The following is a 27,285-nucleotide window of genomic DNA, read 5'->3' as shown; positions in this document are numbered from 1 at the left end:
GAGATCAAGAGTCACATGCTCCACTGAGGCAACCGGGTGCCCCTCCACATTTCTACTTCTGGTCCAAGAGCCACACTTTTGAATAACAAAGAGATCAGAGAATCATGGATGACTTTCAAGTGAAAGGGTACTGTGAAAATTAAAAGTTCTTTTTTTTTAACGTTTTATTTTATTTTTTGAGAGACAGCGTGAGCAGGGGTACAGGCAGAGAGAGAGGAAAACACAGACTTCAAAGCAGGCTCCAGGTTCTGACCTGTCAGCACTGAGCCCAACAAGGGCTGGAACCCACAAATGCAAGATCATGACGTGAGCTGAAGTCAGACCACTCAACCGAGCCACCCAGGTGTCCCCCCCTTTTTTTTCTTTTAAAGTAGGCTCCACACCCAACATGGAGCTTGAACTCACAACCCTGAGCTGAAGAGTCGCACACTCTACCAACTGAGCCAGTCAGGTGTCCTGGAAATTACAAGTTCTAATATCAAGAATGGAAACAACAATCCTTCTTGAACATGTACTATGTACTAGATATCGTTCTAACAGCTTTTCATAAATTAAGCCATAAAACCACAAAAATGATCTATGAGAGCAATAGTGGTATTATTCTTCATGACTCAAAAGAATATCTTGGCAAACTGTCAGTAATTGTAGAACCTGAGCATTACCCCAGATTATCTGACCTTGAATTTATCTAAGTGGAGCATACAACTATAGAGGACAACCCTAAAATAATGTTCGTAACAGGTTTTGAAACTGAGTAAAGTATTGGAAAAAATTTAAGAAGGTACCAATACAGAATTGATCAATTAAAAAGAGATAAAAGACACTAAAAGTTAAATTTTTATTTTTTTTTTTATTTTTTTTTTTTTAAATTTTAACGTTTATTTATTTTTGAGACAGAGAGAGACAGAGCATGAACAGGGAGGGTCAGAGAGAGAGGGAGACACAGAATCCGAAACAGGCTCCAGGCTCTGAGCTGTCAGCACAGAGCCCGACGCGGGGCTTGAACTCACGGGCCGTGAGATCATGACCTGAGCCGAAGTCGGACGCTTAACCGACCAAGCCACCCAGGTGCCCCAAAAGTTAAATTTTTAAAGATTAAAAATGGCTGGCTGTCTCACTTGGTAGAGCATGCAATTCTTGATCTGGAGATCGTGACTTCCAGCCCCACATTGGGGGTAGAGATGACATAAAAAATAAAATATTCTTCAAAAATTAAAAAATATATATGGGCCTATGTGGCTTACTTGGTTAAGTGTCCAACTTTTGATTTTGGCTGAGGTCATGATCTCACTATCATGAGATTGAGCCCCACATCAGGCCCAGTGTGGAGCTCACAGCCTGATTGGGATTCTCTCTCTCTCCCACTTTCTCTCTGCCCTTCCCCTGCTTGTGCACTCTCTCCCTCTCCAAATAAATAAATAAACCTTTTAAAAAATAAATTAATTAAAAAATTTAAAATATATTAAAAAGGGATGGTGTCGAAAATTTTCATTGTCATTGAAATAAATAATTTATTTTATTTTATTTTTTATTTTTTAAAATTTACATCCAAATTAGTTAGCATATAGTGCAACAATGATTTCAGGAGTAGATTCCTTAGTGCCCCTTACCCATTTAGCCCATCCCCCCTCCCACAACCCCTCTCGTAACCCTCAGTTTGTTCTCCATATTTATGAGTCTCTTCTGTTTTGTCCCCCTCCCTGTTTTTATATTATTTTTGTTTTCTTTCCCTTATATTCATCTTTTTTGTCTCTTAAAGTCCTCATATGAGTGAAGCCATATGATTTTTGTCTTTCTCTGACTAATTTCACTTAGCATAATACCCTCCAGTTCCATCCACATACTTGCAAATGGCAAGATTTCATTCTTTTTGATTGCCCAGTAATACTCTGTTGTATATATATGCCACACCTTCTTTATCCATTCATCCATCGATGGGCATTTGGGCTCTTTCCATACTCTGGCTATTGTTGATAGTGCTGCTGTAAACATGGGGGTGCATGTGTCCCTTCGAAACAGCACACCTGTATCCTGTGGATAAATGCTGGGTCGTAGGGTAGTTCTATTTTTAGTTTTTTGAGGAACCTCCATACTGTTTTCCAGAGTGGCTGCACCAGCTTGCATTCCCAAAAGTAAAGAAATATTTTTAATTGCTTGAAACTTATACATCTATTTCTGGATGATGTTTTATTTTTTTTTTTTTTTTTTGGTCTAATAAACACACTCTGGAGACACACATTGATAGAACTAAAACAGCTATTGTTTCTGAGTCTTGTGTTTCTTTGAAAGTTTTTGTTTCATTTATCCTTTGTGCTGAGCTATATTTTACAGTTTTAAGACAGTAGAGCTTATATTAATTATACAATTCTTGTTTTTGTTTTCCGCAGCAAAGGAGAAGTGATAAAGAAGAGGAGGTCTCTGACATGAGTGCGGAATACAACGGAAACTTAGACCTGATTAAAGACCAAGACCTGATTAAAACCTTCACTTGTGGGATGGAGCACCTGGGTGGCTCAGTCGGTTAAGCGTCTGACTCCAGCTCAGGTCATGATCTCACGGTTTGTGGGTTGGAGCCCCATGTCAGGCTCTATGTTGACAGCTCAGAGCCTGGAGCCTTCTTCGGATTCTGTGTCTCCCTCTCTCTCTGCCCCTCTGCCACTCATGCTCTGTCTCTTTCTCAAAAACAAACAAACAAAAAAAAAAACAAAAACAAAAAAAACCCTTCACTTGCAAAAGCCAGTATGTCTGGCCAACAGAGAAGGCATCCTTTATTAGCCAAAGCAAACTACAAGCAAGGTTTAACTGAGAAGAAATGGGAGTTTCCAGATTAAATGAGGTGATTTATGGGTACCTCATAGTATATCCCAAGATATTTATTTTTTAAATTTTTTTTTATTTATTTTGAGAGAAAGAGAGCAGAGGCGGGGCAGAGAGACAGAGAGAGACTGAGAATCCCAAGCAGTCTCTATGCTGTCAACACAGAACCTGAAGTGTCTCGACCTCATGAACCTCGAGATCATGACCTGAGCCAAAACCAAGAGTCAGACACTCAACTGAATGAGCTACCCAGGTGCCCCAGAAATGTTTAGTTTTAATGAAGTTTAGCTTATAAATTGGGGTGCCTCGGTAGTTCAGTCGGTTGAGCGTCTGTCTTCTGCTCAGGTCATGATCTCACAGTTTGTGAGTTCGAGCCCCACATCGAGCTGGCTGCTGTCAGACTGTCAGTGCAGAGCCTGCTTTGGATCCTCTGTTCCCCTCTCTCTCTCCCTCCCCCACTTGTGCTCTCCCAAAAATAAATAAATATTAATAAATAATTTCATTCATGCATTGTCTCTAGTGTTTTACTTAAAAAGCATTCATTATATATCCAAGGTTATCAAGGTTTTCTCCAGTTATGTATGCAGAGTTTTGTTATTTTTCACTCTACATTTAGGTCTGTGTCCATTTTGAGTTAATTTTGGTTTTGCTATTGTTGTCGTTGTTTATTTATTTTGAGAAAGAAAGAGAGAGAGCAAGTAGGGGAGGGGCAGAGGGGGAGGGAGAGAGAATCCTAAGCAGCCTCCAAGCTGTCAGTGCTTGGAGCCAGCAGGACACGGGGCTCGAACTCACAAACTGTAAGAGCATGACCTGAGCTGAAACCAAGAGTCTGATGCTTAACCAACTGAACCACCCAGGTGCCCTGTTGAATTTGTTTTTGTGAAGGGTGTAAGGTCAGTTTCTAGATTCATTTTCCTTCACGCAGATATTCAGTTCTTTCAATACCATTTGCTCAAAAGACCATCTTTCCTCCACTGGTATTTTCTTTGCTTCATTGTGAAAGATGAGTTGACTGCATTTACGAGGGGTCTCTTTCTAGGTTCTCTATTCTGTTCCATTGATCTATCGGTCTATTCTTTTTTAAGTTTTTATTTTAGTTCCAGTTAGTTAACATACAGTGTTATGTTGGTTTCAGGTATACAATATTCAACACTTCCATACATCCCTGGGTACTCATCACAATAAGTGCATTCCTCTACCAGGTTGTTCTTCCACTAACATAGCCTTGTGTTGATTACTCCAGCTTTATAAGTCTTGAAGCCACATGGTGTCAGGCCTCCAACTTTGTTCTTCTCCTTCCATACTGCGTTGGCTATTCTGGGTCTGTTGTCTCCTCACCTGGGTGGCTCAGTCAGTTAAGCGGCCAACTTTAGCCCAGGTCATGATCTCACTGTTTGTGAGTTCAAGCCTCACGTTGGGCTCTGTGCTGACAGCTCAGAGCCTGGAGCGTGCTTCGGATTCTTTGTCTCCCTTTCTCTCTGCCCCTCCCCTGCTTGCACTCTGTCTCTGTTTCTCTCTCTCTCTCTCAAAAATAAAAATAAACATTAAATTTTTTTTTTAAAAAATGTGAGTATACTTAATGCCACCTAATTGCAAATTTGACAGGCTTTAGAATGGGGATTTGTGGTTTCCAGTTCCACATATAAGGATCTTGAAAGTTGCCATTTCATTCTAACAAAGGTAAAAAACTGAACAGATTAAAAATAACTCTTCTTGGACCCATAAAAGAAGGGAGGACATGGGGCAAACTGCTTTCCCCAAGACTGGATTGACAATTCCATATTTACATCATTTCTCTCTTCTCCCGTTCTAGAAGCAGCCAGGAGGAAACAGACTATTGTTTTGACACTTTGCTTACACCTTTCCTCGGCCAAAGATCCAATTCCATCGCTCCCAAAGTCTACCCTGTACAAAACACCAGGACAGGAACACAATTCAGCCAAGTGCTTTCCATATTGTAACAGCAACACCTCTCCTCCAGCTTCCAATAAAGCGTTCCTCATGTCTGTCTGGGACCCCGCCAGAACTGCCTCTGCTGTCTGTATTTCCACTGAGGTGTTCTCAAGAAGACTAAGGTCCCCTCTACAGTCTCCCCTTCTCTTTTGAGCTGTCACCAGAATCGCCCTTCCTGGTCCTTTCGTGCTGATGCAGGCTTTTTCTACCCTGCTCTCCCACAGTCTTCCAGCCCCCATCCATCATGCTGTTCCCATGCCACAGGTTTAGGGATGTTTCACAGGTGTACCCCAATTCTCATTACCAATTTTTGTCTTAGTCTATTTCAGCTGCTAAAATGGAATGCCAGAGACTGGGTAGTTTATCAACAACAGACTTTTTTTTTTTTTTTTTTTTTGTCATAGGGGTAGAGGCCGGGAAGTCCGAGATCAAGACACCGGCAGATTCGGTGTCTGGTGAGAACCCATTTTCTGGTTTATAGACAGAATTTTCTGGCTAGGTACTCAAATGATGGAGGGGCAAGGGAGCTTCCCTAGGCCATTTTTATAAGGGTACTAACGCCATTCATGAGGTCTCTGCCCTCATGACCTACTCACTTCCTAAAGGCTTCACCTCTTCATGTCATCAAGGTGGGAGTTAGGTTTTACCATATAAAATCAGGTGGGACACAAATATTCAGACCAGAGCAGGGTACCAAAGAGAAAATAGATTTTTCCTTTACTGCTGGAAGGTTCAAACACTGTAGGTTTTTACTTAGTCCCAATAACCTTTAATTGGTAACCAAGACTTTCAATTTTGCCATGTTTTACCGGCTACTCTACCGGCAGAGATGTGATAACATCCTAGACAGGGTATTGACTGAACCTCCAGAACTACCAACAAAGAGAAGATCATCTAAACAGTGAAAAATTTGCCTCTCAAAGGATGGAGGCACCCATGCTAAATTCTGCTGTGTCCATCACTGGCATGTGGCAGAAGATTTGGTCTTACCAACACTTCTCTCCTTGCACATCTCTCTAATGAGAATACTTCCCTCTAAAACTTGTAAGACAGGGAAATATATAGTGCAACCCATCAATGTCTACTATAATTCTAAAGCAGGAACAGTAACAGGATGTTGAATGTATCCAAAGGATTCTGTCTATACTGTTATGGGAGCTTCCTTCCCAAACCCGATCACTCGAATTTGAGTTATTTTTTTCTAAGGGAGTGCGACGTATTTTAATGCACAGGTGCTGCAGCAATATTACACTTTCCCTTGGGCAAGTATTTGGGAGGGATTCAAGGGACTGTGTGAGGCTACCACAGGGTCTGCCCAGGATGCTAGGGAGATTTCATTCTCCTTTGGCTCTTCACCCTAAGATCCCTGCTGCCTTCTTTATCTTACAGCTCCTCGTGTCTAGAGAGTAATCAGGACCACGGGCTTTGCTCCATCCATGAAAGTAACCTGCAGACTTGGTGCTTCCAGACCCCCCTGTACCTAATGTCCCCTCCCTCTGCAGCATCACAGAGAACAAGATGGTGACATGGGTACCTGTTGTGAAAAAAGAGACAAGAGAACCAAACTGGGGTCACTTATGCTCAGCCCCACATTCCCAAACCAAGGCTTAATCCCTAACTTAATTTCAATTTCAGCCTCTCCCAGCAATGGGATCTGAAACCCGTCAGTGTGGAATCACTTGTTCGGCACTAGTGAAGTGCCCTACCGTTACTTAAAGAAAGGTGGCCTTGCCACACCAATCCACTCTGTGTTTGTACAACTTCCTTGTCCTGCTCTCTCCTGCCTAGAAGTCTTTTATTTTGTACAGCTCCTCAGCGCTCCTTTCTATTTGCTGGATGATGATGCCCAATTCACGTACCATAAAATAATATCTTTTAAATTGTGTTTGAATGGTTGAATTGTGGTTTTTTTAAATTAATTTTGAGAGAGAGAGCGCGTGTGCACGCGCACGAGCAAGGGAAGGACAGAAAGAGAGGGGCAGGGGAGAGAGCAAATCCCAAGCAGGCCCCATGCTGCCAGCACAGAGCCCGATGCAGGGCTTGAACTCATGAACCGTGAGATCATGACTTGAGCCGAAATCAAGAGTCAGACACGGGGAGCCTGGGTGGCTCAGTCAGTTAAGCGTCTGACTTCAGCTCAGGTCATGATCTCATGGTTTATGGGTTCCAGCCTCACATTGGGCTCTGTGCTGACAGCTCAGAGCCTGGAGCCTGCTTCGGATTGTGTCTCCCTCTCTCTGCCCCTCCACCACTCGTGTGCCATCTCAAAAACAAATAAACATGAAAAAAAGAGAGAGAGAAGCTTAAACCAACTGAGTCACCCAGGTGCCCCTGAATTTTGTTTTTTAACAGTACAGATGGCAGTAATAGGACCATAGGAAAGTTCTGACAGCTTTGGGGACAATGAGAAACACAGGCATGGGTCCCTGCAAACCCTCTGACCTCTCTCTCTTCCTGACCATCTTCGAGGGCTGTAGATAAATTCTCTCAGTTCTGAGATCCTCCCTCTGCATCAAGCTCTCATTCTTTTTTTTTTTTTTAATTTTTTTTTAACGTTTATTTATTTTTCAGACAGAGAGAGACACAGCATGAACGGGGGAGGGGCAGAGAGAGAGGGAAACACAGGATCAGAACCAGGCTCCAGGCTCTGAGCCATCAGCCCAGAGCCCAACGCGGGGCTCGAACTCACGGACCGCGAGATCGTGACCTGAGCCGAAGTCGGACGCTTAACCGACTGAGCCACCCAGGCGCCCCAAGCTCTCATTCTAATTGGCTTCCTAGTTCAGGGAAGACGAACTTGAGTTAGCAAATTGTTTCACCCAGAACCCAAGCCCCCAAGGCTTGGTTCAGTCCACAGTGTCCCATTTGATTGGAATCCTGGTCCACAAATATTTGGCAGTGTCTAAGAGAAATGAAAAGATGAAAATCTATGACCCAAAGATTTCACTACTATTCCTACTACTATGTACTGAATATAGATTCATATGTGTATCAATGTCTCACCAAAACACAAGTTCTAGGATTTACATACCAGCACTATTTCTAACAGCCACAAGCTGGAAACAACTCACTTGCCCATAAACGGTAGAATAATTACTTTTTTAATATTTATTTATTTTTGGGAGCGCGCAAGCCAAGGAGGGGCAGGGTGAGAGGGACAGAGGATCCAAAGCAAGCTCTGAACCGTCAGACCAGAGGCTGATGTGGGGCTCAAACTCACAAACTGCAAGATCATGACCTGAGCCAAAGTCGGATGCTCAACCGACTGAGCCACCCAGGCACCCCACAGAATAATTAAATCAATAGTTTAATGTTCACACAATGGAATACTACACAATAACGGCAATGCAAGGTCCATGCAATGGTATAGATAAATTCACAAACACCATATTGAATAAAAAAAGATAAATAGAAAAGAGTTCATGCTGTACCATACCATTTATATAAAATGAAACACAGGAGAAACTGATCTGTGTTTTTAGAGGCTAGAATAGTGTTCACCCTTGGGGTGGTGACTGAGAAGGGGAACCAGGGACTTCTGAGTGTTAACAATTTTCTGTATCTTTATCTGGGAGTTACATACAGAAGTATATGCAGATTCTGGAATTTCTTAAATTTGCTGCATACTTAGGACCTGTGCGCATGTCTTTGTTTTTTAATAGGTATCACAAGTTCTAAAAAACGGGTCTGGGAGAAGTACCTGTGTGACTCAGTAGGTGGAGCATGTGACTCTTGATCTCAGAGTTGTGAGTTCAAGTCCCAGGTTGGATGTAGAAATTACTTAAAAATAAAATCTTAAGGGGCGCCTGGGTGGCGCAGTCGGTTAAGCGTCCGACTTCAGCCAGGTCACGATCTCGCGGTCCGTGAGTTCGAGCCCCGCGTCAGGCTCTGGGCTGATGGCTCGGAGCCTGGAGCCTGTTTCCGATTCTGTGTCTCCCTCTCTCTCTGCCCCTCCCCCGTTCATGCTCTGTCTCTCTCTGTCCCAAAAATAAATAAAAAACGTTGAAAAAAATAAAATAAAATAAAATCTTAAAAAAAGAAAGAAAGAAATCAATGTAGAAGAGTTAAGATAGAAAAACAAGACGGGGCGCCTAGGCAGCTGAGTCTGTTAAGTGTCCAATGTTGGCTCAGGTCATGATCTCACAACTTGTGAGTTCAAGCCCTGTGTTGGAGCCTGGAGCCTGCTTTGGATTCTGTGTCTCCCTCTCTCTCTGTCCCTCCCCCACTCACTCTCTGTCTCTCTCTCTCTCTCTCTCTCAAAAATAAATAAATTTTTTTAAAAAGATAGAAAAACAAGACAATAGACTAGATTCAATGTAAAGCACACAATAAGAAGGTAATTCTAAACCTACATATGTATATCCATTACCATATGAAACACAGGAATTGCTCCTGTTAAAGTCAAACTTTTTTTTTTTAATTTTTTTTTAACGTTTATTTATTTTTGAGACAGAGAGAGACAGAGCATGAATGGGGGAGGGTCAGAGAGAGGGAGACACAGAATCTGAAACAGGCTCCAGGATCTGAGTTGTCAGCACAGACCCCAACGCGGGGCTCGAACTCACAAACTGCGAGATCATGACCTGAGCCGAAGTCGGCTGCTTAACTGACTGAGCCACCCAGGTGCCCCTAAACTTTTTAAAAATTATATGCAATTAGATTATTTTCATGGATATAAATTATAAGAATTAAACTAGAGAAATGGAAAATAGGTTCTACATAATTTTAAACAGTGAAACAATTAGCATAGATTTTAAGATGAAAGCATTTTGCCATTATTGAAATCAGTATTATTTTTAAATTCCTTAATGAATAATACTGCAATACTATTGAGTGATAGGAAACAATTATATGCATAGGTATATGTGTGTATGTATATATGTGTGTATATACACATGATTACATTTATATGAATACCATGTATATATATATTTATATATACATATACACAAAAACATATATATACTAACATAGTATATATGTATATATTTTCTCCCTTGTGATCTAATATATGGTAGGTACTTTGGTGCTCATGTGAGCTGAAAATATCTTTATTTTGTAGCACAAAGTTCAATATCTATAAGGTCAAATTAACCCTACTGCTTTTAAAAGTGTAGAATCCTTGGGGCGCCTGGGTGGCGCAGTCGGTTAAGCGTCCGACTTCAGCCAGGTCACGATCTCGCGGTCTGTGGGTTCGAGCCCCGTGTCAGGCTCTGGGCTGATGGCTTGGAGCCTGGAGCCTGTTTCCGATTCTGTGTCTCCCTCTCTCTCTGCCCCCAAAAAAAAAAAAAAAAAAAAACGTTAAAAGTGTAGAATCCTTGATACTTTGCATCAGTTTCATAATGTAAAGAGAAGTATATGAAAATATTTCCAAAATTAGAAATATCCATTTTTGAAATCTGCAAGCCACACACTCCCCATTTAAAAAACAAAAAACAAAAAAACAGAGGGGTGCCTGGGTGGCTCAGTTGGTTAGGTGTCCGAATTCAGCTCAGGTCATGATCTCATGATTCATGGTTTCGAGCCCCACATTGGGCTCTGTGCTGACAGCTAGGAGCCTGGAGCCTGCTTCAGATTCTGTGTCACCCTCTCTCTCTCCCCCTCCCCTGCTCCCACTCTGTCTCTCTCTCTCTCTAAAAAATAAATAAACATTAAAATTAATTTTTAAAAATTAAAAAATTCTAAAAAGAAAACAATAGATTCATGGGGTGCCTGTCAGTTAAGCATCTGATTCTTGACTTCAGCTCAGGTCATGATCTCACCATTTGTGAGGGCTCCATGAGTTCAAGCCCTGAGTTAGGCTCTACATTGATAGTGCACAGTCTGCTTAGGATTCTCTCTCTCCTGGGGCACCTGGGTGGCTCAGTCGGTTAAGTGTCCAAGCTTGGCTCAGGTCATGATCTCACATTTCGTGGGTTGGAACCTTGCATTGGGCTCTGTGCTGACAGCTCAGAGCCTGGAGCCTGCTTCAAATTCTGTGTCTCCCTCTTTCTCTGCCTCTCTCCTGCTTATAATCTGTCTCTTAAAAATAAATAAATGTTAAAAAATGTTTAAAAAAAGAAAAAGGATTTTCTCTCTCTCCTTCTCTCTCTGCCCCTCCCCTGCTCATGCGCACATACATGCCCTCCCTCTCCCTCTCAAAATAAACAAATAAACTATATATTAAAAAATAGTGCCTTGCCAGGATTTCTCACACCTGTCAAGGTCCTGAAAACCAAGGAAAGACTCAGAGAGTGTCATAGAGAAGACTGGGGAGACACAATGACAAAGTCTACTGTGATATTCCACACTGGACCTTGGAAGAGAAAAAAGACCAAATGCACCACGGTAACATCCAATGGTAACATTACAGGAGACTGGATAGAAGGCATTTGAGACATCTCTGTATTATCTTCACAACTTTTCTGCAAATCTAAAAGTAAATAAATAAATAAATTAGGGGGGCCCTGGGTGGTTCAGTCAGTTAAGTGTCTGACTTCGTCTTGGGTCATGATCTCATTGTTCATGAATTCGAGCCCCGCATCGGGTTCTGTGCTGACAGCTCAGAGCCTGGAGCCTGCTTTGGATTCTGTGTCTCCCTCTCTCTGCCCCTCCCCCACTCAGGCACTGTTCTCTCCCTCTCTCTCTCTCTCTCTCTCTCTCTCTCTCTTTCAAAAATAAATGAACCTAAAAAACTTTTTTAGTGAAAATAAATAAATAAATAAATACTTTTTTTTTTTTTTAGAGTAAGCTCTGTGCCCAGCATGGGGCTTGAGCTCACGACCCCAAGATCAAGAGGCACACGCTCTACCAACTAAGCCAGCCGAGCCCCTACAAATGTAAAATTATAAAAAAAAATTTTTTTAACGTTTATTTATTTTTGAGACAGAGAGAGACAGAGCATGAACAGGGGAGGATCAGAGAGAGAAGGAGACACAGAATCTGAAGCAGGCTCCAGGTTCCAAGCTGTCAGCACAGAGCTTGACGCAGGGCTCGAACTCACGGACCTCCAACTCACGGACCATGAGATCATGACCTGAGCCAAAGTTGGACGCTTAACTGACTGAGCCACCCAGGCACCCCTAAAATTATTTTAAAATAGAACATTTACTTTAAAACTTTGCAGCTTATAATTACAGATAGCTACATTACAATATTTCCCATGTTTGAGACCATAGCCATTTTTTCCTTGAAGGTATTTTAATGCCCTTTGTGATTTCAAAAACAAAGTTCATCCTTAACCAGACTCATATCTTTTGCCTCCTCTATTTCTTCAAGCTTAATAGAAAATTCCTCCACAAATGTGTTTCCTCAGGTTGAAAATTCAGGAGTCCATCTTGAAACCTTTTTCTTGTCAACACAGCCAATTGGCATCAAGGTTTTACAGGGCAATCTTCCTTCTACAGACCCTAGAAATGCCTTTATTTTCCCCATGTACCAAATCTCTATTTAATTGTTGCTTCCCACCTGCTGTTCTTTTAAACTTCAGCATCTTTCTGTCTCTTCTTAGTGATCCTATTGCTCATTCTTCCACTGTTTACCTGAAAACATTTTCATATGCTAATCTACACCATAACCACAACTGTGTTTCAAACCACCATGTACCTTAGGAGGTGAGGGACAGAATTTAAAACAAGGCTTTTAATTTCTGCAAGAGCTGAAATGTAACGTTTCTCCTGCTTCACACCCGGCCATTGGCATTAACATCCAGGCCTCTCTTCCTTCTGGATGGATCACCCCACATGCAATTCCTTTTTTAGGGAACTGTCCTTACAATTCCATGCCCAGTTAAGTTTTAGGAAAATTTAATACATCAGATTGAAACTGACACTCAAAAACATTTTCAGTATCTCACATACCTTCACGACTATTTTATCATTGCACGGACTCTGAATTTCTCCACAGTAGTTTTCGATGAACCGCACTTATGTAAGTAAGTACATAACACTTTATTTACTACCACTACTAACATTTACTTCTTATTATTAGGACAGAGTCACAGTCTGTCTTATTTACTAGTCTAGCTACAATGACACTGGTTTATAATTGTGCTTGAGGGTTTGGGTGAGAGGATTTCATCAATGTCTAAACACAGCCCCAAACAAACCATTTTATATTTTTCTGATGAGATCAGGGAATTCTGTCTTTCTTCCACAGCAGAAAGAGCAGAGCCTGTACACAGTGGGATTACGGCTCATGAGAACAAAGGGCGTGACGGTCGGGAATCCTGTGGTGATTAGTATGGAGGTGGTCACCACCCACCAATTGGGATTATCACAAAGAGCCAGATAAACATAAAACACGAAGGAGAGGGTGTAAAAAGATACAAAGGCGCTTACCAGAACAAGGACGGTGTGGATGCCTCTGGTCTCGGGGGAGGATCTTGGGGAAGCCTTGGTCCTATGAATGTGTTGGACCCGCTGCCTGTGCCTGTTCAGGATGAACACCATTGAGCCGCTGGCCCAGGACATGAGCCCCAAACATAAAACATCATGAAAGGCTATCAATGCTGTATACGTGGAGTCTGAGACTTTGTCGCGAAGCGGAGTAGGACAAAACATCATTGTGATGGTTTTGTTACTCTATCTGCCAGTCGCAAACACTGGAAAAATAAAATTTACCAGCATGTGGAGGACCCAGCAGAGGGTATTGAAGGACCCGATGTACTTCAGGGCTTTGGCTTTAAGCTCCGCCCACCTGGACTTTCTGGGGCTGATGGTGATGGCCTGGAAGACACTCAGGAGACAGATGGTGCCAATGGTCACACCACTGGCCACTCTGTGAATGTATAAAACAAGTTTGCATCCAAAATAATTGAGGAAATGTCTTAACCCAAAAGCTGCCATTGCCCTTGGGACTCCTCTGGAGAGAAGGACCAAGGAGTTGGCTACAGTCAGGTGCCTGAGAATTAAATCAGTTGACCTTGGTTTGCATCCACTGAAGGCAAGGGTCACAGAATGATAGAAGAGTGAGAAATTTCCCCAAACTCCAACGACTATCTAGAACAGGAAGATCATTGCAAATTTCAAATCCGCGAAGGCCATTCTGTCATTTTCCAAGAATTTGACATCAAAATGCACACGCAGAGCTTTTCTGTAAAAACATGAGTTGTGGGCTACATTTTTCATGGAAACAGAAATCCCCAAATCTCCATGTCTAGTTATTCCTCCAAAAAATCCACGTCTGTAATGTATTTTCTTGTGGAGAGATTTATCAACTTTGATTTGTATCTTACCAGAGCACCTGCATGAGCCACTGTTATTAATGCTTCGCATAACCTAATATTTAATACTCACAAATTTGTGAGCTAGAAACTAAAATTATTCTCCTTTTACAGACAAGGGGAATTTAGGTATGGGGAAGTTGTAGTGAGGGATCAAACCAAGGAAGCCTCATTACAGTGACATTGGTACTTAAGATCATACCACACTCTGTCACAGCTACCTCATTTTGTTTTTTAATATTATGCCGTCTATAATATTTCCACATTATTTTGTAGTTGTAGTTAAATACAGTCACATTTTAAATTTACTTTGTTTTAAGAGTGCCTGGGTGGCTCAGTCAGTTAAGCATCCAACATTTGATTTTGGCTCAGATCATAATCTTGTGGTTCATGAGACTGAGCTCTATGTTGGGCTCTGCACTGACAGTATGGAGCCTGCTTGGAATTCTCTCTCTCCCTCTCTGCACCCCCCTTTTCAAAATAAATATATAAACATTAAAAAAATTGTTTTGTATAAACTTTGTTGTAATAATTTGCCATTTGGTTATGTATTTATTTTATATTCTAACACTTTTGAATGAAAATTCAGTACTCTTAATGAGAGTAGATGCATTGAATGATTTTCCACATTTTGATTGGATTTATTTATTTATTTTTGATGTTTATTTATTTATTTTTGAGAGAGAGACAATGCAAGAGTGAGGGAGGGGCAGAGAGACAGGGAGACAGAGGATCTGAAGCAGGCTCAGTGCTGAGAGTGCAGAGCCTGATGCAGGGCTCAAACTCATGAACAGTGAGATCATGACCTGAGCCAAAGTCGGATGCTTAACCAACTGAGCCACCCAGGCATCCCCTTTTTAAAAAAATATTGATTGATTGATTGATTGATTGATTGGATTTATTGAACATGGAAAAATATAAAGACATTAAGAGGAAAAACTTCATTTTTTGTCAGGGACTAAGTACAATGGCAGTAATCACAGAAATTATTGCACAAAATTATAGTGTGCCCTAAATCATAGAACATGATATTACTGTAAGTGACAAAACATGTTAGGGTAGAAAGTAATTTAATACTCATTAGAGTATAGACGACTATAACTTTATTACATTAGAAAAACTAATTGAGGGGCGCCTGGGTGGCTCAGTCGGTTGGGCGACCGACTTCGGCTCAGGTCATGATCTCGAGGTCCGTGAGTTCGAGCCCCGCGTCGGGCTCTGTGCTGACAGCTCAGAGCCTGGAGCCTGTTTCGGATTCTGTGTCTCCCTCTCTCTCTGACCTTCCCCCATTCATGCTCTGCCTCTAAGATGAATAAACGTTAAAAAAAAAAATTAAAAAAAAAAAAAAGAAAAACTAATTGAAACTTTAACATTTGATTTGGGAAAGATATTAAAATGCAAAAAAAATTATGTGAAATGTGATTTGGGGTCATGAAATCTTTTGCATTCAATAAATTGGAATGGATGAGAGATGAGCAGAGAGAGCCTGGTAATAATATGGAATGGTTTTAAGCCAGAAAAAAATAACACAAGAAATATTTATGCTTTAAAATTGCTGAAGCCCCAATTGTTTTCCTGCTGTCTGAAACCTTCAACTCTGGCATTAAAGGACCTTTCTTAATTTCAGGTGACAAAAGCATCTCATCTTGATCAAAAGACCACAGATAGTTTCAGTAGACACACATTTTGCCATCTCCATTAAGGACATCACACACAAATTACAGAGAAAATAATTCTGTTTTAGCAATTGCAATTCAGCCATGCTGCTTCTGCTGGGAATTGAGCAAATAAACTAGCTCCATCATACTTATTATGAAGGTGTTCTGAACAAGCCTCCCCAAAATGTGCTACTTTGGCATATGGATTAGTTGGAGCCAGAGTCTATAAAACCCAAAGACACAGAAGAGCTTTTACCTTCTCCTTAATGACCTGAAAGAATTTAGATAGGGAGCCTGGTCCAGTAAGGGAACTTTTGTCCGAGAGATCTTTTTTTCTGGAAATCCTATCTGTATGGCAGGGTGAACATCTGCTTACCGAACATCTGCTCTTGTCATTGTCCTATTACTCTCCTCCCTTTGGAAGCCTCAGGCTCCTATCTCATTCCTTGGCTCAGAGTGGTAAATAAACCTCCATTGCCTGACTTGTTCCCGGAGTCTCATATTCTTAGGGGGCCCGTGTCTGTAACTAAATTTGTTTTCCTTCGGGTGCCTGGGTGGCTCAGCCAGTTAAGCATCCGACTTTGGCTCAGGTCATGATTTCACAGTTTGTGAGTTCAAGCCCCACATCAGGCTCTCTGCTGTCAGCACAAGCCTGCTTTGGATCCTCTGACCTCCTCTCCTTCTGCCCCTCCCTCATTTTCTTGCTCGCTCTCTCTCTCTCTCTCTCCCCTACTCTGTCTCTCAAAAACAAATAGACATTAAAAAAAAATGTCTCCTGTTAATCTGTCATGTTCATGTGATTATTAGATCAGCCAAAGAACCTAGAAGGGTAGAAGAAATTTTTTCCTCTCCTCCCCAACAATCATATGCACAGACTTTTCCTGATGTAAGTATGGTCTTTTTGAAGTATTCTCTGTGAACTTTGCACATCATATTAATTATTAGATTAATTTCCAAATTACAGTCTTTGACTACATTAAAATAAAGATTTTTTTTGTAAGTACGCTCCATGCCCACTGTGGAGCCCAATGTGGGGCTTGAACTCATGACCCTGAGATCAACACCTGAGCTGAGATCAAGAGTCAGATGCTTAACATACTGAGCCACCCAGGCACCCCCCCAAAATGAGGATTTTAATGCCACTTGTTCAAATCCCAAGAACCACTTTCAGTGAGGATTTCATTAACTTACATCAGCAGCTGTCTGGGGTTGCTGTTGTAGGACCTGCAGCCTCCAGTCTCCCCACAAATTCAGCCCATGCCTCAGGACTTACCTTCCTTCCAGTGGCTTTGGCACTGGCTCAGTTTTTAGCCCCAAAGAACTGCTTTTTGAGACATGAGCTCCTACGCAGATTTGTGATTCATCATCTTTCCTAGCAGATTCTGCCTCTCAGCTGGAAATTGGAAGTCCTCAACTGACTCCCTCCTGCTACCAAGAACGTGGGCTCCATGTGAAGGTCCTGGCAGCCAGTACACGCAGGAGTGGGGCAGCCAACCCCTGAGATATGTGTAGTGATCCTGAGACCTCCCCTCCCCACAGCACTGCAATTACCACTTCACCTGTAGTGGCAACGATGGTTCCCACGTGGGGAGCTGAGAATAATTCTGAAAAACATTGCCCTGGTTTTCAGTTCCTGGCAACGATTACAAGTTTCTAGTAAGCATTTCTAATGAGACCATTGGAGAGTTTGAGAGAGGCTCCCCCTGTGTCATGATTCTTGGGGGCAGACAAAGGCTCACTTGAAGCGGACAGGATATGTTGAAGTCTGAAGCATGAGGAACTGGCAGAGAAATATATGTGTGTGTGTGTGTGTGTGTGTGTGTGTGTGTGTGTGTGTGTCTCATTGGAGTGCATACTTCCCTAGGGAAATAGTCTATCCAAAATATAATTCTTTATTAATCTGCAGACCCCTGAGTACCACCATTATTTAATTTTAGGCAGAGAAATAGAATCTCACAAAGCACCTGAGAAGGGTTTTCCATTTGGCATGTGCAAAAGGAAGAACATTATACCAATAACTGACTTGAAAAACAAAAACAAGGGGTGCCTGGGTGGCTCAGTCGGTTAAGCGTCCATGTCCGACTCCTGATTTTGGCTCAGGTCATGATCTCATGGTTTGTGAGAGTGAGCCTCATGTCAGGCTCTGAGCTGACAGTGTGGAGCCTGCTTGGGATTCTCTCTCTCCTTCTCTCTCTCTCTGCCCCTCACCCCCTCTCAGAAATAATATAAACAAACATTAAAACAAAACCAAAAACATTTGCTTCATTTGGCCAATTCAATACAAATTAACTAAATGAAATAAAAATTTTCTGGGAAAATATGCTTTGCCATTTTTAAGTAGAGATAGAACTTTTTTTTAATGTTTATTTATTTGGTTTTTTTTTAACGTTTATTTATTTTTGAGACAGAGAGAGACAGAGCATGAACGGGGGAGGGGCAGAGAGAGAGGGAGACACAGAATCAGAAGCAGGCTCCAGGCTCTGAGCCATCAGCTCAGAGCCCGACGCGGGGCTCGAACTCACAGACCGTGAGATCATGACCTGAGCCGAAGTCGGACGCTCAACCGACTAAGCCACCCAGGCGCCCCTATTTATTTGTTTTTGAGAGAGAGGGAGAGAGCACAAGTAGGGGAGACGCAGAGAAAGAGAGAGAGAGGGGGGTAAACACAGAACACTAAGCAGGCTCCAGGCTCTGAGCTATCAGCACAGGGGCTCGAAACCGCCGATCACGAGATCATGACCTGAGCCGAAGTAGGACTCGTAACCGACTGAGCCACCAAGGCCCCCTAGAGATAGAACTTCTAAATAATAAAATATCCATAGAGGAATGAGAGTTTATAAAGCAGTTTCTCACAAACAAACAAACAAACAACAACAACAACAAAAAAGGATAGGTTGTTTAATAGAAAGTTCTGCAACACATTTAAATATCAAGATGTTGCTATTTATTTAAGAGCATTGCAGAGGAATTAAATTTTCCAAACGAATTTTATAAATCAAATAGAATACCAATACTAATATGTCACAAAGTTTGTAGCAATACAGGACTACAAAAAGATTCTACATAGGACTACATAGAAACAAGTAAAATATAGCAAACATACTATTACTAATATAATATAAAAATAATATATGGTTTCCTAGGACTTCTATAACAAATTTCCACAAAATTTGGTGGCATAAAACAACAGAAATTTGATCTGGAGTCCTGAGGTTCAAAGCCTAAGTGGCCAGTGGACCATGCCTTTTTTTGTTTTGTTTTGTTTTGTTTTGTTTTGTTTTGGACCGTGCTTTATCTGAAGGCTCTAAGGGGGAATACTTTCTTGCCTCTTTCTAGCTTCTGTTGGCTGCCAGAAAACCTTGGAGTTCCTTGGCCGACAGCTCCACAGCTCTAATCTTTGTATATGTTATCACATGACCTTCTTCCCTCTGTGCCTTTACTTAGCCTTCTTACGAGACACCAGTCATTGGACCTCTGTCTGTCTGAATTCAGTATGACCTCATCTTACCTTGATTTCATCTGCAAAGACCCTATTTCTAAATAGGGTCACATTCACAGGTTGATGGGGATTGAACTTGAAATATTCCTGGGGACACAATTCAAACCACAACTGTGATTAAGTGCATTTTATGTACTGAATTCAGGAACGATTAAATATGAGACAATCTACTAATAAAATTCCTTGTATTTATAGATAGAAAAATAAAATCAGGAGATCATGTTCATAGACACAAAAGCATCCCTTGGCAGAATTCAACAAGTGCTAAATTAAAACACTCAAAATTAGGAACTGATGGATTTTTGCTAACTTGACAAAACTAAACATTCATTGTTCTCATGAGAATGAATCAGGAAGATTCCCACTAAGGTCAGGAATAAGACTAAAACATACACAATTACTTTATAGTCATTTGATATTGCATTGAAGGGTTAGCCAAGGACATGTTAAAGTGGCATAAGAACTGAAACAAAGAGGGGCGCCTAAGTGGCTCAGTCGGTTAAGTGACCCACTTCTGCTCAGGTCATTATGTCACTGTTTGTGAGTTCAAACCCACCTCAGGCTCTGCACTGACAATTCAGAACCTGGAGCTTGCTTTGACTTCTGTGTCTCCCTCTCTCTCTGCCCTTCCCCTGCTGGTGCTCTGTTTCTCTCTCTCAAAAATAAATAAACATTAAAAAAATCTTTTTAAAAGAACTGAAACGAATATATAAAAGTCTGTTAGCAAAAGATATAATTGTATATTTGGAAACACAAAAGGAATTGATAGGAAAAAAAATAATTTGGTAAACTAATATATTATTGACATACAAAAAAACAGGTATCTACAAATGTACAAAAAATAATAATTTACAAGTTACAATTGAGATGGGAATTACAGTTATTTAAAGAATAAAATAACACAATAAAATAAACTAGGAATAGAGGCACATGGCTGGTTCAGTCAGTAGAGTGTGAGACTCTTGATCTCACCCTGGGTGTAGAGCTTACTTAAAAATAAATAAATAGGGGTGCTTGGGTGGCTCAGTTGGTTAAGTGTCTGACTTTGGCTCAGGTCATGATCTTGTGGTTCATGAATTCGAGCCCCACATCAGGCTCTGTGCTGACAGTGTGGAGCCTGCTTGGGATTCTCTCTCTCCCTCTCTCTGTCTGCCCCTACCCCATTCATGTGCACACTCTCTCTCTCTCAAAAAAAAATATATATATACATTTATATATTATTATATATAATATATATATAGTGTTTAAGTACTCAATGTGTTTTTAAAAATAATAATAAATACAAATTAAACTAGGAGTAAATCTAACAAAATACTTTTAGTATATGTGAGAAAAACCATAGAAAATTCCTGAAATAGATGTATGTAGACATAAGCAAATAGAAAAATTACATCACACTCTTGGGTAGAAAAACTCAATGTTATAAAAATCATCAGTTGTCCTTAAGCTGATTAAAAATGTAATTTTACCTCAGTACAGATACCATCAGTTAGTTCTTAGAACTAGGCATGTTACTGCAAAACTCTTATGGATGAAAATACAAATAAGGGTAGCCAAGAGAACTCTAAAAAAAAAAAAAAAAGAGGGGCGCCTGGGTGACTCAGTCGGTTGAGTGTCCGACTCTTGATTTTGGCTCAGGTCATGATCTGAGGGTTATGGGATTGAGCCCTGAGCTGGGCTCTGCATGGAGCATGGAGCCTGCTTAAGAGTCTCCCTCTGCCCCTCCTCCACTCACACTCTCTAAAATTAAACAAACAAACAAATAAATAAATAAATAAAAAGAGGGTAGCTAGCCCTATGAGATTCTATGTTGATCCTGAATAGACTAACAGACAAATATTCAGAAATATAACAACATGCATAATATGAGCCAAGAAACAACAAAACTACATTGTAGTTGGCATCATTAATATTTTTTTTTTGCCTCAGAACTTGATGTTTCTTATCACAAGGAAAAGTAAAATTCGATTTATTCTTCACATCCTGTAGCAAGACAAAGGCCCAATGACAGATAAACCTAACACAGCAAAAGAAAAAAGAAGTTTTTTATAAGGTAAATTATGACAAGTTTTGCCAGGATTTTAGTGTTTCTGAGAGAGGGCATGCCCCCAGACCTCTCTACTCCTGTACTGTCGCTGTGTCATTCCCCTCGATTCTTGCTTTGGAAGTGGATAAAAAATGTTTTCTCTGATCCCTTCTTTTTTTTTTTTAAGTGTTCTTTCTTTTTTAAGTTTTTTAAGTTTATTTATTTTGAGAGGGGGAGGGGCAGAGAGAGGGAGAGAAAGAGAATCCCAAGTGACATAGGGCTTGATCCCACAAACCCTGAGATCATGACTTGAGCTGAAATCAAGAGTCGGACGCTCAACCAACTGACTGAGCCACCCAGGCACCCTGCTTACTTCTTTGATAGACTCAAAGAAACCTATATGCACATGATCCTCAAATGATCAGTCAATGGTGTTCTGCTGAGGAAAGGCACACAATCTCATACTCCCGGAAGCACAATGTCTCTTGAGATAGGACACTTCTTCCTGAGGCCACAGGTTCTATCTCACGTGTGATCAGAGGCTTTCACAGGTTCTACATGACTCTTCAGACCAGCCCTACCACAGAGGCTGAGCCTTGAAAATCTGACATCAGAAGGTGACTGATGAACACCAGTCATGGGTACACTCATCTCCTACAGGGATTCTGTTCTCCCTTAAGAATCCCTCCAGATCCACTCAAATACAATGAATTTTCCTGGAGATATCTACCTCTTGGAGATAGATTGGTAGGTTTGGACAGAAGCTTTCATCCTCCCTGGGACCCCTGCTCTTTCCACCCATCCTATCTAAAAGTATGATGTTCTAATCTTTCCCAAGAGCCCTCATCTCAAGGAATCTCTTTGTGTTGGTTTGAAACCTCAAGAGCTTCCTGGGTGGCATCTGAAACCAGACCCTGTGCACAGAGGGCAAGGATGGATGGAAGAAAAAGGCAGGCCACTCCAGTTTGGTAGGTGGCAGATATAATAAGCAAGTGAGAATTTGCACACAAGGTTTGTCTTGTGCACCATAAAGTGAGTAGGCCTCTGCTCCTACCCACCAGAATCTTTCAAGCTTGGACAGAGACCTTAATAGGATTCAGTCACATACACCATCCAGATGGTCTCAACGACACATTGCCTCCTCAAGGCTGCATCCTTGAAAATGGTTCCTAGTACAGCGGGTTGAACATACATTCCAAGGACAAGGGAAGGGGTTAGAAGCCTCTGGTCACTGAGGGCCTGCCAGCTCTCATGTCAACCAGTGGTCACATCTTTTCCATGACCTCCCCCAACACTCTGTGACCATGTAATTGATTTAGTAAGGTGGGAAGAGCAAAGTGCAAGAGGCACCTTATGCTGGGTCATGGGTCTGGGGTTCCCTTGCCTGACTTAGGTCTCTGATTTACCCAAATATTGATAAATATAGCTTCCTCTCTAGGTGGTGGTAAGACAGTAGGAGGCTCAGTTTACACAAGAAGTAGAAAATGGAATCAGTGATGCATGAAAGCATGGAATCCAGCTTAAACTCGGCCATGAGGTACTAGGTCTCTTTGGAAAGGAAACAAAGAGTCCTCCATCATCTGAAGCACACTGTGGCCTTGGACAGCTGGACACCGCTGATCTAATTCCATGCCTGCATCACAGAGCAACAGAGCAGACCCAAAGGATTCTTATGGGTGAGGTAGGGGACCAAAAGAGAAAATGATCCCACAGCCCCTGCCCTTCCACCCGCTCTTACAGATACTGCCACCATCCTGGCCCAGCACAATTGCCCCACCCTTCTCCAGGACTCCCTACGTCCCATCCCCTTCCTCCTACCATGTCTTACCTACACTTTGGAATAACTTTCTAGTTATTCCACTGATGTTAATCCTCACATAACCCAAACATCACCTGCATAACCCTTCAGCCTTTAGAAACCTCAGGTCTGACCACACCAGATCCGAGGTCATGAAAGTCTGAAGTTTTTCCAGGAATTTTTGCCAGTTCCCATGGATTGGCAGAATCTCCACCATCCTTCATTTAGTTTTCCCTGAAAAACCTGTGAACCCAGGTACAGAATTCAGTCTCCCCTCTAATTATCTCACAAAAATAAAAGGCTTTTTTAAAAAGCCTCAGTGAGCCCTTGAACTTTATACACTGTAAGATGGCACAAAGGGAAACATCAGCATACTCTGTAGAAAATGATTTCATACACTCTTACGGTGATTTTTTCTTCCTTCCAAAGTTGCTTTTGCACTGCCAAGCCAATGAGAACTCTCAGCTCTCCCCTTTCCACCTATGCAATGTCCCCCATGCTGACCACTCTGCTCTCCCAGACCCAATGTTTTAATTCATTACCATTTTTACAGCGATCAATTTGCTTCTCCCAAATCATACCCGACCTACACACCCAAACTCATCCTGATTTGGAGACTGAGGGAAGCTTCTCTTAGCATAACACAATCTGTTAGAGGGGAGGGAAATGTGTGAATACAAACACCATACGATCACTTTCGGAAACTAGAAAGAGTCCAAAATTTTAGACAAATGGCAGGTGAACAAGTTAGTCTTCAAAGGTTTCATGGATGTGGGTAGAAGACACAAGACTCCTAGATCAGAGACAAGGGCTTTATTATTCACAGTACCACAGGTAACATAAGCTTGATATGTGCATTGGTTCCCTTTGGCCCCCAAGTTTCAAACCGATCCAGCTTTTGCCTGGAAACATTACCTTAATTTTCCTGCATGACAAATAAATCTGTTCTGTGACCCAAAAGGAGAAACCATCTGTTTTCTAAGGCTGTTTTCTATATAGACACCTTTGGGAAAATAGAAATAAAATCTATCAACAACTCTGCCCACAAGACACACAGAAACTTGAAAATCCCATGAGTATCAGCTCCTTCTTTCAAAGCATCATTATTTTTTTAAGATTTATTTTTATTTTTAAGTAATCTTTACACCCAACATGGGACTCAAACTCACAACCCCAAGGTCAAGAGTCATATACTCTATCAACTGAGGCAACCTGGTACCCCACAGCTCCTTATTTCTGTATAGTTGACTTCTGGTAAATTTTCCCATGAGTATACCCCGCCATTGGACAGTGGCAAATCATAGAGAATAGGCTGATACCAAATTCATTAATCATTTGATTAAAGTTACTATCATCAGGGCCCCATGCAGTCAGATCAGGGAAGCCTGACCTCAGAATACACTCAAAGTCCCAGATTCAACCACCTGAAAAATTTCATAAGCCATCAGGACATGCTTTGGGGAGCCAGGTGGTTTTCTCCTTAAGTGTTTGCATTGACCTTTATATTGAAGCTGTATCAGGGATTTGTTCTAATCAAGTATGGTAAGGTGACAGAAATGGAAATGAATGCCTTTGAAAAAAGAGTTTACTACTTACAGCTCCTGGGGAAAAGGAACATTTCACACCACACAAGACCCACAGGGAAGTACCAGGCAGGGTCAGTAGGAGTCTGAAGGAGCAAACGGAAAGCACCGCCCAGAGCATTTAGTGCGCTTTCTGTGGGAAGAAAGAAGAGAGGGAAATCAAACCACTTAAGATTGGCTGGTTTGAATAATTTCAGTGGACTCTGGACAGTAGGTGTGGTCCCCAGTCATTCAGTACCCGGCCCAGGGGTGATTTAGGGCAAGGGTAAATATTGGTTTGGTATGTGAGAGTTGGTTAGGGCTCTGGGCTCTGGAATGGCCGGTGGGTTTACACAGACGATTGTCACAATGTGAGGCAGTGGTTAGCTATCTCTAGGCGTTAACTAGCACAGAGCAGGGCAGTCTCTCTAGAATTAGGAAAGCCTCCAAGATGCCAAAGTATCATAAAGCACAGAAAATAATAATAATTTTTAAAACCTTGATTAATACATTTCACTTGGCCAGGGTTATTAATCCAGGTACACACTACTCTGGCATGCAAAGAAGAAGTCTAGAACTATTTCTTCACTCATAATAACCATGATCGGTGAGTTGAGGCTGATTTGAATACCTTCCAGGGCCAGTATGTTGTTTCCTTAAATACTGGCAAAGCCTCTTATGACCACCCCTAAGGTTCATGTCAGCCTATGCTCAGGGGTGAGGGATGTCAATGAATGGTTTCCACATAAGAAGAAGAATCCCACGGATGTACACAGCGTATGCACTTAACAAGTGTTTTGTTTTTTTTTTACTTTTTTTAATGTTTGTTTATTTTTGAGAGAGAGAGAGCCAGCAGGTGAGGGGCAAAGAGAGAGAGAGAGAGAGAAACAGAAACCAAAGCAGGCTCCAGGCTCTGAGCTGTCAGCACAGAGCCTGACATGGGGCTTGAACTCACAAACTGTGAGATCATGACCTGAGTGAAGTCGGATGCTCAACCAACTGAGCCACCCAGGCGCCCCAACAAGTGTTGTTTTTAAGGTTGGGTCCTACCAGTGGATCCCATGTCAATCAGAGTGCATGGGCTGAGAGCACCTAAAACATGCCATCCCTCTAGGCTGGCAAACCTTTGAACTCTGTGTTGTCCTGTAACTTTTACCCCTTCCATCCCTATCCTGGAAACAGTCAAGAAGAGAACATCTGCTCTTGAAGACGGCTACGTTCAATCACCAAATGGCCAAGCCAAGTTGTGTGGGCCAGGAGGAGGACAAGATAGAGGCAGAATTAGACAGTTGACCCATTTTTAGATTTGGTGATAAAACGCATAACACAGTGGGAGTGCAAATGATCCAGAAAGGGTAAACAGTGACACGGCTTGCAGGGTCACAATGATGTGGCTGGAGTCGGCTAACTGACATGCTGGAGGCATCAGCAGTGTGAGGCATGATGGCCTGGAGTCATTCTGCCTGGAAGGGTTGGGAGCCTCCCCAGCCGTGAGACGAGCAGGTCAACTTTCTCCCAGAACCACAGGTCTGGCACGCAGTGATGGCCTCTGCATCAACACAGAGCTGATGTGAAATGCTCTGAGCTCCATCATCAGATCTGAGATCCATCATCAGAGCTGAGCTCCATCGTCGATCGCATGATCAATCAGTGCTCAGTGATCAGTCCCTTATGACAACAAGCCCTTAACACGGGTTTCCAAGGGAGCAGCAGCTGAGATGTGTTCCCAGGTCCCAGCCCCACCGCCGTAATCAGAAGATCTACAGTTTTCAACATGGAAGGTCAAGAGCTAGAACATAGGCAACAGCCCCAAACCCTGAATTCTGACCACCGATCTTTGGGTGGAGCCACCATGCCCGCTTTGGGTTCTGCGTGGCTGGCACTGAGGCTGGGCAGCCACAGCACCCTAGGGAACACCATTAGGTGTCACTTTTCCCAAGCTGTCACTAAACCCTTGGCCATGCAGTCAGGAATGCTCGGTGAACCAAAGGCCTCACAGAAGAAGGAAATTTGCTTCAGACACTTGAGAAGGTATTGCAGACAGGGAGTCTGGAGTTCTCTCTTGTCCAGCAAGGCAGAGGATGCAGGATTAAATATGAGAGAGGCTAGTGTCCAGGAAGAGACAAGAGCCAGGAATAGTGGTTTTGTCTCCATATTTATTGAGCTCACAAGATATTACCCACGTGATGAACATGAAGAAAACAAGATCCTACACACATGAACGTGGAGAAAACAATCAGAAAGTAATCTTTAACTTGTGTGTGTAAGAAGCAAGGCATGTGGAGTTTGCAATCAAGGTACATTAGTATATTGGCACCAGATGGATAGTAATTTCCTGCAGGTGATACAAGTTACTCATGATCCCATTACACTAGCTCACTAGCTAACCTCAGGCATTTTTGCCCCATGGTGGTGGCTTTCCACTGGAAGCTTTTTTCTAACCCATTTATGTAAGTAGAAACTATTTCCTCACCAGAAGGCCTAAAATTTCCACCAAAGATAGCTCCCAATCTTTCCTTTAGACCTGAGATGTGCATGCACCAGTGTATTTTCCCTCTTGTATATACAATTTCTACATGACAAGCAAGGCTTCTGGGGCCTTTCAAGGAGCTTGCATTGACCCAACTCAAAGCTGGAGGGGTCTGGGGGTCTCAAGCCCTGGATGGGAAAGGATTCAGTCTGACAAGAGCCCCATAGGAAGAAAAGAACTGACCTTCAGGATCAGTACAACCAGTAATTATGTCCAAGTAACTATGAATCTAAAACCCCA

The 27,285-nt window shown here is 42.0% G+C and overlaps 1 pseudogene; it reads right to left on the bottom strand.

Moving 5' to 3' along the window:
• Nucleotides 1–12,860: 12,860 nt before the first annotated feature.
• On the bottom strand, nucleotides 12,861–26,435 carry LOC125916111 (vomeronasal type-1 receptor 2-like; annotated as a pseudogene).
• Between the last annotated feature and the right edge of the window lie 850 nt (nucleotides 26,436–27,285).

This window comes from Panthera uncia, assembly GCF_023721935.1.
Source record: "Panthera uncia isolate 11264 chromosome E2 unlocalized genomic scaffold, Puncia_PCG_1.0 HiC_scaffold_19, whole genome shotgun sequence".
Lineage (NCBI taxonomy): Eukaryota > Metazoa > Chordata > Mammalia > Carnivora > Felidae > Panthera > Panthera uncia.
This window is presented reverse-complemented; position numbering and strand designations above follow the sequence as displayed.